Consider the following 12,070-nt stretch of genomic DNA (forward strand, 5'->3'; position numbering starts at 1 on the left):
AAAGCCAGAGGGTCGGGACTTCCCTGGTGGCGCAGTGGTTAAAAATCCGCCGGCCAATGCAGGGGACACGGGTTCGAGCCCTGGTCGGGGAAGATTCCACACACCGCGGAGCAGCTAAGCCTGTGCGCCACACCTACTGACCCTGCACTCTAGAGCCCGCGGGCCACAACTACTGAGCCCACGTGCCACAACTACTGAAGCCCGCGCGCCTAGAGCCCGTGCTCTGCAACAAGAGGAGCCACCGCAACGAGAAGCTTGCGCACCACAGCGAAGAGTAGCCCCCGCTCGCCGCAACTAGAGAACGCCCGCGCATAGCAACAAAAACCCAACGCAGCCAAAAATAAGTAAATAAATTTATAAAAAGAAAAAAATAAAGCCAGAGGGTCTTCCCATGGCCACTACAATATCTGCTCACTGGCTGCCTCCCAGCCTCAATTTCTGACCTTTTTGCCCCTCTCGCTCCCTGCTAGCCACCTGGGCTCCGCTAACCCCGGAAGACGCCAGGCTCGCGGGAAGCCGCCCGCGCCATTCCTTCCTCAGGTCCGAGCCCCTGGGATGCCGGCAAGGCTCCTGCACACCCCCATTCTGACTCTCAAATGTCACCTCGTCAGCACCCTCCCCCTTGTGTGATGTGAGTCGGTGTGCTCCCCCCTCCCTCTCCCGGGGGCTGGGCTTCTGTCCCAGACGAGGGTGGTTCGTGGTCACGTGGGTTGCTGCCCCCCTCAGGGCAAGCACCTGGCTACCCACTGGGTGAGCTTAAACCCCTCTGGGTCCTTTCCTTTAAACAGCTGACTAACTCACTGGGCATCCACACTGGCCCTGCTTTCCTCCAAATTCCACCCATTTCTTAGGAATTCTAGGTAACTGTGTCCATTCTTTACCACACACCGAACTTTAAAACATAAACCAAGGTTTCCCCAGAGCTCAGTCTTCACAGCACAACCTTCCCTTGCAGGAGAGGCAGGTGCTCCCACGTGGACCTGGGAGCAGAGGCCCAGGACCTGGGGGGGGACCATGGGGGCCACAGGATCCGCCGTTGGAGGACTCGGGCCTGCGAGGTGAGTGAGGTTTACGTGACTCTCTTCTACACCTGAAATGTACATTCCTAGGGCTGCTGAAATGGAATTTATATTTCACAGCGTCAAAACCATCCCTCATTCCTTGTCTTGCTGGTGTCTGATGAAGGCCACTCAGAGTCACCGCAGAGGAACTGGATCACCCAGGGTTTCTTCTTTCATCAGGATAAAAATCTCATCTATTTGAGAAAATATGCTCAGTAACTGCAGAGAGTAGTTAAAATCCTTTTCTTTCTCCCTCCTTTACCAGCCCATTTTCACAAAGTGTAATTGTACGACCAACGTGTTTCCGAGTCACACGAGTGTTCTTACCAGACTCTCTGAGAACTGGATGTCAGGAAAAACAGGTCAGAAGAGATTCTGAATTCACACTCTGCTTGATTTCATTCTTATTAACAGCATGAAGGCAACATCCCTTATACTCACCTAGCATTTATGGTTTACAAGACACACCCGAGGACGTTACTCCGCCTCGCCTTGCCACAAGCCTATGACGTGGGGAAGGACCACGCAGATCTGTCTACAATGACAGCCGAAGAGGCAGAGGCCAAGCCGCCAACCTGTGCATGGAAGCCCCTCCAGGACCACATCACCCCAGGGCCCACCCAAAGGGCTCCTTTCGCCTGCCCACGGGAGGCAGGGAGACCTGGGAGTGGACACCACAGCCCCGGCAAACTGGCTAAATGCCACTAACATCCAAACTGTCATAACTGTTATTTTAAAATGATAATTTAAAAATACTGTGATTATGTATTATTTAAAGAATGATTATTATTTTAAAATTCTGTGCATAGGGCAATACTTTTCAAAATTCAGTTGGACCGGAATAATCTTCTAGCTGAGTTTAATGCGTATATCCTAAGGTCAGTCCTCCCCCCAATTTAAGTGGGTTTCAATGTGGCACTATGGAAAATCATCTTAACAAAAACACCAGAAGGAAGTTGGAAATGTGGCTTCAGTGGTTTCCATGCAGCATCTCTGAAGGAAGCTTTGCTTTTCTCTCAGCTCTGACGGGAGAAGGCCCTGCCAGGCTGGGCACACGCTCTGGGTGTTCTCAACGATCTCTCAGTGGGGCAGTCAGATTCATCTGGGTGATAAAAACAATTAGGACTCAGTCATCTCAATGAAGGGGAACTCCAAGTATTTAAGAGGCCACTAGTATCACTTCAGTTCCAACTGCTGTGGGGCTTAAAAAAACTTTTTAAGACCAGGTCTTTACCCTAAAGGTGCTTACAATCTTGGTGATAACCTGTATACAAAATGATACATCATTAATTAAGCACTACTGGGTAAATACCACAGAAATTCAGATGAGGGCCAGCTGGAAAGGTCAAAGAATGGTCACTGGGACTGGCCAAGTCTTGAAGGGTGAGAGTAAAGGAGACAGGACAGTTTCCCCAGCAGGAGTAACGGCTTAGTTTAGCAAGTAGGGGTGGAAATAAAGCACGGCCTCCCAATTAAAAACAAAACCCTTCACTACAGTATGTTTCAGCAGGACTCAGGCCGTGGATCTGCTGTGTGTGCTCATCTCAAGAACGCTGGCACATCAGGGCACTCCTCCAGAAGTTCTACTTAGTAAGAGGGCCTCCAGGGCGTCTTAGGAGCAACGACAAAGAGGACTTTGCGACAGAGATCCATTACCCCAGTGAAAGAAGGAGGGGAGACAGCCAAAATCTGGAGGAAGGGATGGATGCCCTACAAAGGCAGGAGGGAATCAAGTCCAATATAGGTCCTGGGGTCCAATGTACAGGGAGAAATGCCCAGCCCCCAGTCAGGTAAAGGACTGGTAATGCTCAGATATTTTCTGGAAATTAATTTCAAGTTCCTCAGAAGTGTTTTAAAATGGAGAAAGCCGTGTTACCTTTGGGGAGTCTAACAAGAGCTAGACTCACTCAGAGACCAAGTCATCTAGGGCTGTCCAAACCCTGAAGGACAAAACCCTTCCCTCCAGCACATCTAGTGACAGGGCAGTGCAGCCCAGCGCGGTCTTTAGCATCGCAGCAGAAATCTACAAGATGAAACTAACAACAGCATCTGAGAAGCAAGCACAGCTCCATGGCTGCTGGAAGTTTAAGCCACCCCACCGGCCATCCCAGGGTGTGAAGACCCAGAAGGAAGGACTGGGTGGGAGGCAAACACGAATGCGGTCAGTCTTCACTCCAGTACCTTCTCCTGCAGAGGACCAGAGAAAGTGGGCTCTGCACCTTTAAGAAAGCACAGTGGCTGTACACCTACCTACCCCCCTCCCCTTTGCAGGGGAGAAAGGGGTTAGCTGGCCAACTTGGGATGGTCCCCACTGCCACAAATATCACAGAGCTCTCGCTAGTTTCGAGAGGGTACGGAAAGGTACAGACGTGGGAACAGGCACATCCCGTCTTGTCTAGGAGACCTACTGCTTTAATGAATCCAGCCTGCCACCTCCAGCGCTGTCAATGGGTAACTACTCCGATCCACTGATTCTTTTTTTTTTTTAAGGAGCAATCTCTTCCCTTCCAGTCTTCCTCGAGCCCTCAGCCAACTCAAATCCTCAATGGAAGGAAAGGGTTGGGATGATATCTAAATATCTGCTCAGCAAGCTTCTTCTTTCCCACTGATGACAAAGACAACTTCAGCCCAGCTTCTCAAAGAGTTACCTTCTAAATCCAGAATTAGAAAGTCCACCCACAGCGACTTCCTCTCAGTCTCATTGGCAAGCCCCAGAGGCTTCTGTCCAGAAGCTGGACAACCACCAGGGAATTAATCCCTTCTTTCTTTCTCCCACGTCACTCTGATGGGCCCCGTCCTGGCTGACCTGCCTCGAGTCCTGCCTGCCTGCAATCCACAAAACAAGTGGCTGCTGAAGTGGGCTGACTCTGAGAGATCCGATTCAGACGTATTCCAGGTCTTCATCCCGCCACCAGCGTACAACTCAAGTCCATGGCAGGACACACGTGATCCTTCATGTGCTGACTCCCGCCTGCCTGTGTAACCTCATCCCTGGAGCTCCCTTGGCACCTCTGCACCGTGCCTCCTTCCATATTCTCACACATCTGGCAAACCCCTACTCAGCCTTCAAGTTCAAAGCCAACCAGGACTGCCCAGGTAGCCCCCGACACCCAACCTTCACCCAGAACTTCGTATTTTCACTGTAACCGTCTTTGTGCACATCCATCCCTCCGCTAGGTTATAAGCTCTCAGGTTATCAATATTTGCTGAATGAATCAGTGAATGAATGAGAGAGGCTTATCTGAAGGTACAGATTTGGGGACATCGGCGTGTCGGTGACTGATGCAGTCATGAGGAAAAATAAATCACCCAGAAGGAACACAGTGGGCCACAAAATGAGAGGACTAAGGTTAGAACCCAGGGAGGACAGACCCTCAGAGGACGAGGGGCCCATATCCCAGAGCCCAAGGGAGAGGAGATTCAAGATAGATAGAACGGTTTACACTGACCTTGTCCTGTACAGCGGAAAATAGTTATTGCATCACTATATAAGGAAGTATGGGTAAAAATCTTACAAAGTTCTGCAAACGGAAGCTAAACAGTATAGATCCACAGTTCCATTTTCATTAAGATACGTTTTCATCAAGTCTTACTGTTGCTCCCAGGATCGGATTTTGCCAACGCAGGGCTTCCTGCACCATGTTGTCTGAAATATCTGTTCTCTCTTACTAATTTTTCTACATATAGTTCAGTTTCAACTTGGAGCCACTCCTGTAACGCTAAGGTAGAAGATTTCTTCAGATGAGGTTTTCCAGACACACAGAGATGTCAATTCAACCACACCATACGTTTTTATACACTATTAAGCCCTTGTACGTAAAAGAGACTGAATAATATGTTTGGAGAGAATGACTGAATTTCTTATATTTAAACCCACAGGTTAGGGCATCTGGTAGTGTAGCTGTTGCCCATCCCCCAGCAAATAACACTGCTGACGGGTTGTCAGAATTTCCCAGCTGAGCCTGTACAAGCCCATGACATGGCAAGCAGCTCCTACCAACTGGTCAGAGCTGGCCCAGGTGACGTGGCATCATTCTCAAGGTAACTATGTTAAACCTGACTTTCCCCCAGGTCCCCGCCCACATCTGGTCTGCACGGGTGTGTATGCAGCAGAGCAGCTGCCTGTTAAGAGGGCAACGAACAGGAACAAAGTAGTCGAAACGTGACTCGCCCTTCTGCTCTACTTTCTACGTCCTTCCTGCATTACTAGCTGTGAACACAAGTCTTCTTAAGCTCTTAATTCCACACATGCGTACTAATGTCATTTCACATCAATGGAGAGTACTGAATTATATGACACGCTGGTTCCAGACTCCCATCTGCCACTGACCACCTCTAGTTACACACCCTTTGTCGAACTGCCCTGTGAAACCTGGGGTTTAGCTGTATACTGCTTTTTCAGGAAGAGAAAACTGGCAGCGCTTTGTCCATCACATGCTCCTGTTTAAAAATCTTCAGTTGATTTCCCATCGTTTATCTATAATAGGATGAAATCCAGACTCCTCTGCCCCGGCCCGACTCCATCACACCAAACCGTTCTTTGTCTATGGCTGGATGACCTTTCTATGGCTCCTTTCTAAGGCACCAAGTCGTTTATTGACTTATACACACATTGGTTATCTTTCAGTTCTGTGGGTGAGAAGTTCCACATGGGTCAGGATGGGCTAATCAAGGAGCTGGCAGGCCTGTGCTCCTTCTGGAAGCTGGGGGGGCAGCCATCTGTGTCCTGGCCTTTACCAGCTTCCAGAGGCTGCCCCCATTCCTTGGCCCCTTCATCTTCAAGGCTAGCAATGGCCAGCCAGTCTTCCTCACATGCATCTGACACCGACCTCTGCTTCCCTCTTGCGATTATGCGGGGCCCACTGGATAATCCAGAATAACCTCTCCATCTCCAGATCCTCCATTTAACCACGTCTGCACAGTCCCGAAGTGGACACCTTGGTGGTGGTGGGGCATTACCCTAACTACCATCATGGTGGTCTGCCTGGACTTCCCTGGTAGAAGACTCCTATCCAATTCCTTAGGCATTCCTTAAGATCCTACAGAAACGTCACTATTTTCACGAGGCCCCTCCCCTTCCAACCCAAGACACGTCTCTGGCAGCACTGACTTTGTACTCCAGTTTATTTGTGCTCAAGCCTGCCTCTCTGACTAGACTGTGCATCACTGCGTCTTCCTCATTTTTGCAGCCTTAGGGGCCTAACTATAAAAGATTGTGGGGAAGAAAAATGAATATTTTAATGAGTAAAGGCCTCAGGCAGAGGCAAGACCAATAAACACACAGGACTTCTGAGTATAACCTAGAAACTAGTTCTGACAGCTCTTAACTGGTTCTTATCACATAATCAACCAAGCCCCTTAATCCTTTAACGATTCCAGGGAGGTCTTCCTGCAAACTTAAAATCAACCATTTGCATCTAAGGCTGTTTCTGACTTTAAAGTGATTTGCCACAGATCACAAAGTGTTGTCAAGTGTCCTCCTGGGCTTGGCTAGAAAAGGGCAAGCCACATCCCAAATGCTTGGTTAGATGCTGAATTAGGGAAGTGACGTTATTTGCACTATTTCTGAATTCCAAGAAAATGATTCTCATCTAACAAATCTGACTGCACTTTGTTGGGGGTTAAAAGCAACTTTGCCACAATATTTGTTTGACATTTCAGTATCTGGAAGTTCTTGCATAGAACAAAAAGTTCAAATTAAGCAAAGTTTAAATGGCCTCAAATCTTTAAATTGCAAGGCAAACAAGGAGTTGAATAAATTTCGGTCTCGTGAATGGGCAAAGCTGTACTTTTAAAGGCAATAGTTTGCCACGAATATCCAATGTGACTAATAGGACTATGCACTATAGAAACCTAAAGACACAGAATTAAAAGTAAAATCTATGTGCCCAGCAGTTGAGCTGCAAGAACGCAACAGTTAGGTACAAAAGAGGAGAGATTATCACCTGTTTCCGAATTTGAATACAAAGTCTACTCTGCTATTTTTTCTTCATTAGCAGTAATAAAACCTCTCTTCAACCTAACTCCTGTTGGTTTTGTTAGTTTCAGGTTAGCAGAATGTGGAGTTCCCAAAGCCAAGAGTGGTGTTTAAATGCGCCTTCTGTTAAATTTCATTGTCTTTCCTAACACTGATAAAATAGGTAGGATTTTCAGATCCACAAGGGGGGGGGGCTACGGATCTGTATCAAACTTCACATTCACAAAGCGGAAACTCAGGCCTAGCAGCTTCCTCCAGGTCAGCAAAAAGCCAAGGGTGAGGGTGGACGGTCCGAACACCCACTGAGGAATGGAGCCTGAGAACATGGGCCCTGCCGTAACGGATAAGCTGTACATACATGTAGTACACACGGCAGATTTTGAACTGGATGCATTTTTATAGAAAAGGGAAGCACAATTTCTCAGTATTTGTGTCGGGCTTTTTTCAAACTTCTAAATTCTTCTATAAATATATTAAGAAAAACATTTAGGGCAATGAACACCACCAACCAAACTCTGGCTAAAATGGAGGACTGCAGGCCTAATTTGCAGAAAGAGTCATCATGTTGCTGCTCTTACTGTCTGGACACTTCACTCCTGTTATTACATCTCGGTCACCTACAGGCACGACACAGACCCCACGTGGGGAAATGGTCTGGAGCATCTGGAATGAGAGCTGGAGCCATCTCACGAAAGAACAAACATTAAAAGCTATTCACAACCCAGTGAAGAGCAAATGCACCTCAAAAGTCTAGGTCTATGAAGAACGCAAACCAGATGTTTTGTAATAACCTTAATAAGTAAAACAACTGAACCCATTAAGTGGTACTTATGGAAACTGGCTTGAGAGTTAGAGCTTTAGTTACAGGTGGAACTCGTTCCCACTAGGAAAAGGATTGTTTGCGTTGCTCCTAAAATCCAGTAATCCTAAGGGTGATAATGGTACTAAATGTTTTAAGAACCAACAGAAACGTTGGTGGGACCTTCAAATTTCATTTTCCATAAAAGTTAAACGCCCAGTAGAACTACATTGCTCTAACTTAATCCCTTCTGAAAATAAATTTTCTTGCATCTTGCGTTTCATCTTGAACAATTTTACTATGTTCAGCATAGTAGCAACTGAGAAAAAAATGTGTTTCCTTTAGAAAAAAAAGTGAGAAAACTTTACAAAAAAAAATTGCGCTTCTGCGACGCTACGCTTCCAAGTGCTTAACATAAAGCCAAAGTAACGGACAACATAGATGGCTACAGTAACCCAACCTTTCTGCAACGAGTATGCTTAAAAACAATGACCATTCAACCACAGTACATTATTTTCTACAGTATGAGCGGGTAATGGACCCGCATACATTTTTTTTCTTTTTGGCTAGCTTTCTTTAAAAATCTTGCAACTTGCAAGCTCAAGTTTTTTGGAGGGGAAGGCCGGTTAATGGTCGAGCTTAAAATAAATCGGCTCTGCAATTACTCCGTTTTTTAAGCCGATGAAACACGTTTACCTACTCCACGCCATGAAGCAATTCGATGTCAACTTGCTATGGAGTCAAATGCGACAAACTCCGAGAGCTCCAGTGGAGGCGGCGGCTGGCGGCGCGCACAGATCCCGCACCGCTGCGGCACCAGGTCGCGCAGCCCGCGCTCAGGGCCTGCCGGACCCGGGACAGTGCACCACCGCCACCCCCCGTCCCGGGGACACTGAGGCCCGGTGATCCGGGCGACCTGGAGTCGGCGAAGGCCCCGCCGCGGCTTGTCGTCCCCTTTCCCCGGAGGCCGGGAGGCTCCTCGGCAGCGCGCTGTGGACACCACGCTCCTGTAGCCGTGGGAAGGCTATGGCACAAGCCTGGGACGCCGTGTTCCCGACCCGCCGCTCCCGGATCCCGCAGCATCCTGCGACCCAGGAGCCCGCCGCGGGGATCCGGGCGCCTCCCGGCGCGCAGCCCCGGCCGCGGGCCCCTCCAGCCCGAGAGCCCCAAAGTTGCGCGGCCGCGTTGCCGGCGGTGGCGACTCGGCCAACACGCGGTGCTGGGCTCCCCGCCGCCCGCGCCCCCGCCCACCGGCGCCCGGCTAACCTGACGCCGCCTCGCCACCCCGGCGGCCGCCGCGCGACCCTAGCCATGGCCATCCCGGGAGCCGCGCCGATGCCCGCAGCCTCCCGGCGGCCGCCTCTGCCCCAGCGCTGGCGGCGGCGCGGGCTGCGGTGTGCGGGAGCGCGGAGCCACCCGCAGCGCAGCGGGGCCGAGCGGCAGGGCGGAGCATGCCCAGTGCGCGCGTCGTCGCCGGGTCTTCTCGGCAGCGCGGCGGGGCGGGGCAGCGGGCCGGCCCGCGGGGGAGGGGCCAGGGCCGGGAGGCGGCTCCTCAGTCCCCGCGGCCCCGCGACTGGACCCCGCGCCTAGCTGTACCCGGCCGGCGCCCGCCCCGCGCGGCCGTGCTGCAGCCTCGGCCAACTCGGCGTGGGTCCCGGGTTCCCGCACGTGGGGCTCGGGGCCCGCCCTGGGACCGTGACCCCGGACCTACCCCGAGCAGGGCCCCCGTGCGGCCGCTGTGCCCGCGCCGGCAGCGTCCCCGCCGCGCGCGGAGCCTCAGGAGCGGGACGTCCACCGGAGGCTTCTGAGCGGCGGGCTTGGGATTCTATTCTCCTCCTTTGTGACTATCTGGAGGTTCTAAGTTTTCTCTAGTGACCACTGTAGTGTTTTGTCAGTGAGGAAAGACAGGTTTTCTAAGGCGCCTGCAGAAGTTGAGCGGCTCGGTCCCGCAGTGCAAGCTGTCCTTTTCCAGACTGCGGGACTGCTTGGTGCCAGGCCAGCCCCCAGCTCCTTCTCGGGCTGCCCCCGCCCCTGCCGACCCCGCCCCTCCCCGCCCCCTCGGGCTGCGGCGAAAACCCGGAACTGCAGATTTCCCACGGCGCCCGGGAGCCGGTAGTCGCCGGTAGGCGCCAGGCTGCAGCGCTGCCGGGGGCGGGGTGACGCAGCTCCGCTCTCCTCCTCTCTCCCTGTCCCCGGCGAGCTTCGCGGGGGAGCGCCCCGACCCCCGCCGCGGGCCCGGCCGCAGAAATGGGTCAGGATCCGACTGAGCATGCTCGCCGGCTCGCGGCCGCGTCGGGCGCCCAGGTGGACCCAGCCGGGCCTCCGGTAGGGCTGCGCGGGGGCGGCGCAGGTGCGAGGTACCCGGCCGGGCCGCGGGCCGGAGTGTGTGTGGGGGTCTGGGTCACAAGTGAGTGGAATTAGAAATCCTATTTCAACATTAGTTTCATTACCTGAAGAACTTTCAGCTGGTTTCTTTTTCAGGAAACCCAAATCTTTCATTCTCTTCTCGTATTTAATAAGCATCCTTGACATCTGCACGAGGATACGAAGTTTTCACCTGCTTTTTCGAAGATGAAGGCCTTGTTCTCACTCTCAGATCATTGCGCGGTGTTAGAGTCCATTTTTTCTTCAGACAGTTCTTCCGTCCTCTGAGACTCCACGTTCTCCAGGACCCTGCAGAGCGCGCTCGCGCCGCCTTGGATGCACTTGGGTGGGCGTGGGAACTTGCTGCTAGCCATCGGTTTCGGAGGAGAAGACGGGAATGGAGAGCCTCCAGGGAAAGGAGACTACAGGCAGGAGAGGAGTAAACTCAGGAACCCAGAGAGATGCTTTCAGGTGAGTGGGGTCTTGCGGGTTTCCTGTCTGGGGAGGGGGACGCTGCCGCACCAAGCTTGGTGCCATGGTGGTGGAATATGAGGGAAAGGGGCAGGGCACAAGCTTTAAAAGAAAACATAGCCCGAGGACATGACATAAACTGGTTACAACCAGCTAGGTCCAAGATGGCGGACTAGTCAGCATCCACTAGACCTTGAGCCTCAGTATAGGCTCATTGTAACACATCAGCTAAATGACAAACCCACAGGTGCCATGACAGTTCCAAGGCTGACCCTAAAGGTCAAAAAGTAGGCGGTGGCCAATTCCTGGAGATCGCCACCCTCCCCCCAAATAGCTGGAATACTCCTCCACTCATTAGCCTATGAAATTACCCACCCCTATAAAAACTGACAACCCTATGCCCTGGTGCCGCTCTTGCCTCTGAGATGGCCCACACTCTTGTCTGTGGAGTGTGTTTCTAAATAAATCCACTTCTTACCTATCACTGTCTCTCACTGAATTCTTTCTGTGTTGAGACGTCAAGAACCTGAGCTTCGTTAAGTCCTGAGACCAGGTGTGTGATCTCAGTTAAAACACCATGGGTTCAAGTCCCACTCTGAGTTACACGGTTTCATTGGGATTCCCTCCAAGGGCGGCTTCACTCACCCCTAGTCCAGCCCCAGTTCAGCGCCAGCGTGCTTGGGGACACCCCCTGTAGTGAAGGTCCCTCTGGGGAACAATTTCCTGGGGGGCTTACTCTGGTGCTCCCCAGAGCCCTACCTTGTGCTGAGGTCCCCCGCCTCCCTCTCGTGAACTGTGAGGCTCCATCATTGCCCGTGCCTCGTGAGCCCTGCCCTTGAGCTCGCCCAGGCCCCTTGGAGGTCCACACGGCGAAGCGTCTAGCCTGGGAGAGGATGGGTGAGAATTTGAACCCGGTATGTCCCCAACAGCAGTCACGAGCTGTAGTTGCTCCTCCCTTGCATGTCCTAGCTCGGTGACCGGTACCCCCTTCTTCTTAGCTATGCGCAGCACACATATGGATGTTATCCCAGATTCGCTCATTTGCTTTCCCCCGTCATCCAGCTAGTCGCTGGCCTGTCCACCCTGCCCTTAGACCCGGCTGGATGCAGACCCTCCACCTGCACCACCCTTTTCGGGCCGTGTCAGCTTCCCCATCAACCCCAGAGCAACGACCTTCCAGAAGGATCCTCCCTCTGCCTCCACACACTTTTCTTTCTCAGCAAATTATATTTCAGTATATTTGCGAAAAATCCTTACACGGATTCCTGCTGCCTTCAGGAGAAAGTCCAAGTTTTTAAGCATGAACTGGCCCCTGTCTGCCTCTCCTGATTGGCCTCCAGCCAGTGTCCCCTCGTGCCCCCCATCCTAGCTGACCCCAAAAGTCACACCTCTGTGTTC

The 12,070-nt window shown here is 51.9% G+C and overlaps 1 protein-coding gene across 4 annotated transcripts in view; it reads right to left on the minus strand.

The window, feature by feature from the left end:
• The window catches only part of MFAP3L (microfibril associated protein 3 like), a 44,886-nt gene extending 34,552 nt beyond the window's left edge, over positions 1-10,334 (minus strand). For 2 of the 4 annotated variants that reach the window (XM_079926828.1, XM_079926825.1), the window contains exon 1: positions 9,549-9,884. The gene's annotated coding sequence lies outside the window, so the exon portion shown is untranslated. Of the gene's footprint in view, positions 1-9,103; positions 9,234-9,548; positions 9,885-10,287 lie in introns of those variants that run through there. The other 2 variants (XM_079926827.1, XM_079926826.1) reach the window with 2 other exon arrangements.
• Positions 10,335-12,070: the final 1,736 nt, after the last annotated feature.

This window comes from Stenella coeruleoalba (genome assembly GCF_951394435.1).
Source record: "Stenella coeruleoalba genome assembly, chromosome: 7".
Lineage (NCBI taxonomy): Eukaryota > Metazoa > Chordata > Mammalia > Artiodactyla > Delphinidae > Stenella > Stenella coeruleoalba.